The following is a 5,756-nucleotide window of genomic DNA, read 5'->3' as shown; positions in this document are numbered from 1 at the left end:
AAGTGAAAAATTGAAATCATGTAATTAACATATGTTTTAAGAGATATAAATTAAGATATAACAAAAATTAATTGTTTTCAACATAGATGAGTGAAAGTAGTGAGTCATGATATTCTTTTGTTTAGGTTTTGCCAACATATGTTGTAGTATTGTATGTGTTCTTAGTGTTAGATTTTGGAATGCATAAATGTTTTTTTGAAAACTTTAAAATTTACCTAAGTGTTTTTATTTCTGTGTATAGTAAATACTATTTAAGTATAACTACGGGTTTATAATGTGGTTAGTTAGTTAATTTAGTCAATTTAGTTTAGGGGTTAAATTTAGGGTCTGGGACGACTTACTAGTAAGTCGTCTGATGTACAGTATTCAGCAGACGACTTACTAGTAAGTCGTCCAAACCGGACCAAACCTTTAATTTTACAATGTACTTTTAAACCTAACCGAATTATTTACCGGCCATATATAAGGTGTTTTTTTTCACTGTTTATCGAAAATCAGAAAACCCTAAAGCCGTTTCTCTCAAAGGCGATTTCGAAGGCGATTTCCGTCGATTCTCTCTAATCCATCGTTCTCATCGTTCTCACCGCCGGTTATCTCTCCGCCGTTATCACCGTCGTTCTCACCACCGTTCTCACAGCCGCTTCCTCTATTTAAGATCCGAGAGGAAACCCTAGCGCGCATTCTCTCAGAGGCGTCTCGTTGAACTCCGCCGCCGGTAAGTTATATCTCTTACTGTCGAGTGATTGATTGAGGAAAAGATGAACATAAAACTGGAAGTCTTGGAAGACTTATAATTAAGTCGTCTGGAAAGTCTTCCAGCTGGAAGACTTTCCAGAAGACTTAATTATAAGTCTTTGATTGTTTGAGATGGTTGTCTTTGATTGTTTTGCAGGCAAAAAAATGGAGATGCCAGAACTCCCCCGTAGGATATATACATTAGGGGAAGAGCCCCCCCGCAGTGCATAGCATTTCGTATCATACTTGTTGGACGTTGCATGCTGCTTTAAAGAAAGCTCTTCATGATGACGAATATGAAGAGCTGAAGGAGTCGAAGTTGGGAGTTTTCATCAAGTTCCAAGAGCTGGGATTTGATTGGGCTTCAAGGCTGGTTCACTACATGCTCGGTTTCCAGCTGGACATAAAGAAGAAGTATGAGCTGTGGAGTCTCGTTGGTCCAGAACCTGTGAGGTTTTCACTGTTAGAGTTTGAAAACCTCACTGGTCTAAACTGCGAGTACATCGAGGACCTTGAGAGACCTCACTCTGTTGTTACAAAGGAGTTGACTTCTTTTTGGGAGATGCTGGGAGTTCATGTCGAAGCTGGGCCATCTACTCAGGAGATAATAGCAGCACTTGAGAGATGCGAAGGGTGGTCTCGGGATGATCGCAAGCGGCTCGCGTACCTTGCCATCTTCACTGGATACATTGAAGGGAGAAAGTATTCAACCCCTACACGGGTTAGTCTGGCAAGGCTAGTGATGGAGCTAGAACGGTTTGAGAATTATCCATGGGGGAGAGTCGCGTTTAAGGTGCTGATGGACTCTGTGAAGGGCAGAGATATTTCGGGTTGTTACACTATTAATGGGTTTGCGCAAGCTCTCCAGGTCTGGGTGTACACAGCTCTTCTGGAATTGGGTGCTACTTTTGGTAATCCTCTCCCAAACAATCCGTCTCCACCGATACTGGCTTACAAGGGTCGCAAAGGACGCATACAGTTTAAAGAGGCTATCCTCAGTCAGGTATTTACTTCAATCTGGACGACTTCGCAGAAAACTTATTATTAAGTCATCTGATAAGTCTTCCAATTAGACGAATTAGTAGAAGACTTATAATTAAGTCGTCTGAAAAGTCTTCCAGCTGGATGACTTAGTAGAAGCCTTATAATTAAGTCGTCTGTGAAGACTATCCAGACTACTTAATTATAAGTCTTCTACTATGGAAGACTTTCCAGACGACTTAATTATAAGTCGTCTACTAAGTCGTCCAGCTGGAAGACTTTCCAGACGACTTAATTATAAGTCGTCTGTGAAGTCTTTTCTTTCCATCTTTCTTAATCCGTCAAATATCTAAGTTCATATCTTCTATTTACTGCAGACTAGGGTGATCAATTTTGTTCAAAAGGACACTGGTGAAATGTTTCCAAAATGGGAGTTTGATGTTGAGGACACGCTCGCGGAGAACATAATTAAACTCATGTTTGTGAAGAAACCGTGGAAGTGGACCATGGATTGCTGGGAAGTCCCCGGTAGTTGGGTCAATACAAAGCTCGGCGGTTGTGAGTCCAGCGAAGAAAAAGGTAGTGAAGGAAGACAGTCCAAGACCTCGGAAGAAAGCTCGTAAAGAGGCACCTGCTGAAGCTAGTGAAGAGGCAGCTGCAGAGGCTAGTGAAGAGGCAGCTGCAGAGGCTAGTGAAGAGGTGACTACGACTGTTGGTGGGTTGACCAAAGAGGATATTAAAACCATGTTCAAGGACATAGCTGATGCCATGAGGGAAGGGTTTGGGACGTGCCTTAAGGAGATCAAGTATCTGTCGGAAAGGGTGGAAGCTGTGGAGAAGAAGGTTGGTATCACCACAAAACGGAAAGGGACATCATCTCAAAACACTACCTCTCCACCTAAACCGACGCTCGAACCCGGGGTTAGTAACGAATCCTCTCCCAACAAGAGATTGACTAGACAAAGTCTTAAGAATAAGAATTGAAAAGTTGCATTTGCTTTGTTTCTTGTATGTCAGAACATGTGTGCTTTGTTTATAGTGTATGGATTTTATATATGTATTTTGTTTCATGTTTGAAGACACTCATTGGTTATTATTGTTTGAAATGGATCTTTGGTTATTATTGTATAAACCCATCTTGTATATTGCAGAGTGAAAGTGTCAATGGGACGAACGCGGGAAGGAAGAGCTTGGCGGAGGATAAAGGTCCAGATGTGCCCGCAGATGTGCCCGCAGCTGTGCCCGCAGATGCTAGTTCCTCGGAAGATAAAGCTCCAGAACCGAGCCTTGTTCTATTGGACAAAAATCAATCCACTGTTTCAGATTTACAGAAGGAGAATGCTAGATATCTAGAAAAGAGGGATGCTGCTTTGGCACTTTGCCGTGCAAAGAGTGATCGAACAAGGAAACTTGCCGCATCACAGAAATCTCCTTATACGGCAAACAGCACGGCCAGAGTGATCATTTCAAACAGAAAGCTTTATCCAGGCTATAATCATTTTGCACCAATTGACAAGAAGAAGTTGAAGGAGCTCGCTGATTGGTTGAAATCTTGTCCGTAAGTGTTTGTTTTTCCCATAATAGCTTGCTTTTCACATAATAGCTTGCTTTTCCCATAAAACCTGATTTCTTTTCAACATTTTGTGTTTACAGTCATTAAAGAACAACTCTCGATAAAAAACCACGTAAAAGTAGAACTTGGTGGTATCAAATCCTCCGAACCTCCCTAGAGTGGCTGGAGGACTGTGTAAGTCTTCTGCTATGACGTAGACGACTTACTTGTAAGTCGTCTGGTAAGTCTTCTACGTAGTCGACTTATCAGACGACTTAATTCGTCTACGACTTACTTGTAAGTCGTCTGGTAAGTCGTCTACGTAGAAGACTTACCACTAAGTCGTCTGATATCTTATGACTTGTACTCTATTTTATATGCAGCATATTGATGCTTGGATTAATGTGCTGAGGAAGAGGTACGACGCTAACCCACAACATTTCAGGAGCGAGAGAATGTGCTTCCTTGATCATCTCTTTGCTCAGCAATGGAGATTCAACTTCAAAGATTTTAAGGACTCGAAGCCCGATCACAACGGTTTAGGAAGACTCCCTGGTGGGGCGTGGAATTATTATGCAGGCACTATACCATCATTTTGCCAATCGAACAAGGTTTTGGGGACGGATATTGATGATATCTATGCGCCAGTAAACTTTGCCGACAGTCATTGGATTGCTATGTGGATATCGATCCCTAAGAGGCACATAGTCGTCTTTGACAGCATTTGTTCCAGTATCTCCCCAGAAGAACTCGATGTGGTAATGGAGCCTTTTCTCTACATGGTCCCTTATCTGCTTGTTGAGTGCGCTTCCTCAGACGAACTACGTGCCCAATACAGCCTGGAGACATTCACATATGAGAGACCGACCAATATACCTCCGGCCCGAGCTGGTGATTGTGGCGTGTACACTCTAAAGTACATTGAATGTCATGCTCTTGGGATAGAGTTTAGTAAAAAAGACTTTGCTAAGCCCAACGGGAAGAGTATGAGGGATAAGATGGCAGTGGATATATTTCAAGAGCTTCCTGACGCGCATGAGTTCGAAAACAAGGACATAGATGACATCCTGGGTACGTATGACGGGTGATAAACTGGCCACTTTAGATTATTTTGTATGATAGATTAGGCTGATGTTTGTATTTGAACTTGATCCCTATTTTGTATTTGAACTTGATCCCTATTTTGTAACTATATTCTGCGCATAAGACTTACAGTTAAGTCGTCTGGAATGTTGGACGACTTAACTATAAGTAGTCTGGAAAATCTTCTGAGCAATGACCTTTTGTAACTATATTTCGGATAATATAAAGGGCAAGACCATCTCAAATTTGTTTGGTAGTGCAATTTGACAAAGAAGTTGACACAGATAAGTTCATAACACAAATTTTTAGTACATAGACTGAACACTGGACGACTAACTTGAAGGTCTTCTGGAAGAAAAAACCCTGGACGACTAACTGGACGACCTTCTGGACGACTTAATTGAAGGTCTTCTGGAAGACTAATCACTGGACGACTAACTTGAAGGTCCTCTGGAAGAAAAAACCCTGGACGACTAACTGAACGACCTTCTGGATGACTTAATTGAAGGTCTTCTGGAAGACTAAACACTGGACGACTAACTTGAAGGTCTTCTGGAAGAAAAAACCCTGGACGACCTTCTGGACGACTTAATTGAAGGTCTTCTGGAAGACTAATAACTGGACGACTAACTTGAAGGTCTTCTGGAAGAAAAACCCTTGGACGACTAACTGGACGACCTTCTGGACGACTTAATGGAAAGTCTTCTGGAAGACTAATCACTGGACGACTTACATTGTGGTTTCGTATGGCCAGTTTCCTTGCATTTTGAGCATCTATAAACCCTGTGTTGCTTCCGGGGTTTGCGTCCACTCATCCTGGATAGCTCCAACCAAGATTGCCATCTTGATTTTTTCTGTCTTCCCGGACCACGTTTTATTTCCGGAGGAAAGCATGTGCGTTCCTCAACTTGTTGTCCAACACAAGGATATATATTCTCTGAGTATCCTGCAAACAGAAAATTCTTTGAGTACACTGGACATACAAGTCAAACCAACAGATGTTCCAGCAGCTATAGCATGAGAGAAAAGTATTTTCTCCACTGCATAGACACCACAATCACACTTTCCATGTTCCAAATCAACCACCAGTCCATTTTCCCACCTTTCTCAAAGAACCGCCATCCATCAATTGGTTGTACCGTCATCGTATCCGCTATCTCCGATCGAACAGCAAGCAAGTATTCAACACCTCGACTATGTTGAGTTGGGGGACTCAAAGCATCTTCTCTCCTTTTCCAAAACCACTTTCCTAGATTCTCCCTTATGAACTCCAACAGGAACTGAACCGGAAATCCTCTAGCTCGCTTCAGAGCGGAATTAATAGATTCAGCGATGTTGCTTGTCTTTATGTTGTACCTGTCCCCCTGACAATAAACCCTTGACCATAGGCTGACGTCGGCATTCT

The 5,756-nt window shown here is 42.1% G+C and overlaps 1 pseudogene; it reads left to right on the top strand.

The window, feature by feature from the left end:
• Positions 1-900: 900 nt before the first annotated feature.
• Positions 901-4,711, top strand: LOC125580752 (annotated as a pseudogene).
• Positions 4,712-5,756: the final 1,045 nt, after the last annotated feature.

The sequence above is a fragment of the Brassica napus genome, chromosome C1 (genome assembly GCF_020379485.1).
Source record: "Brassica napus cultivar Da-Ae chromosome C1, Da-Ae, whole genome shotgun sequence".
NCBI classification, from domain to species: Eukaryota; Viridiplantae; Streptophyta; class Magnoliopsida; order Brassicales; family Brassicaceae; genus Brassica; species Brassica napus.
This window is presented reverse-complemented; position numbering and strand designations above follow the sequence as displayed.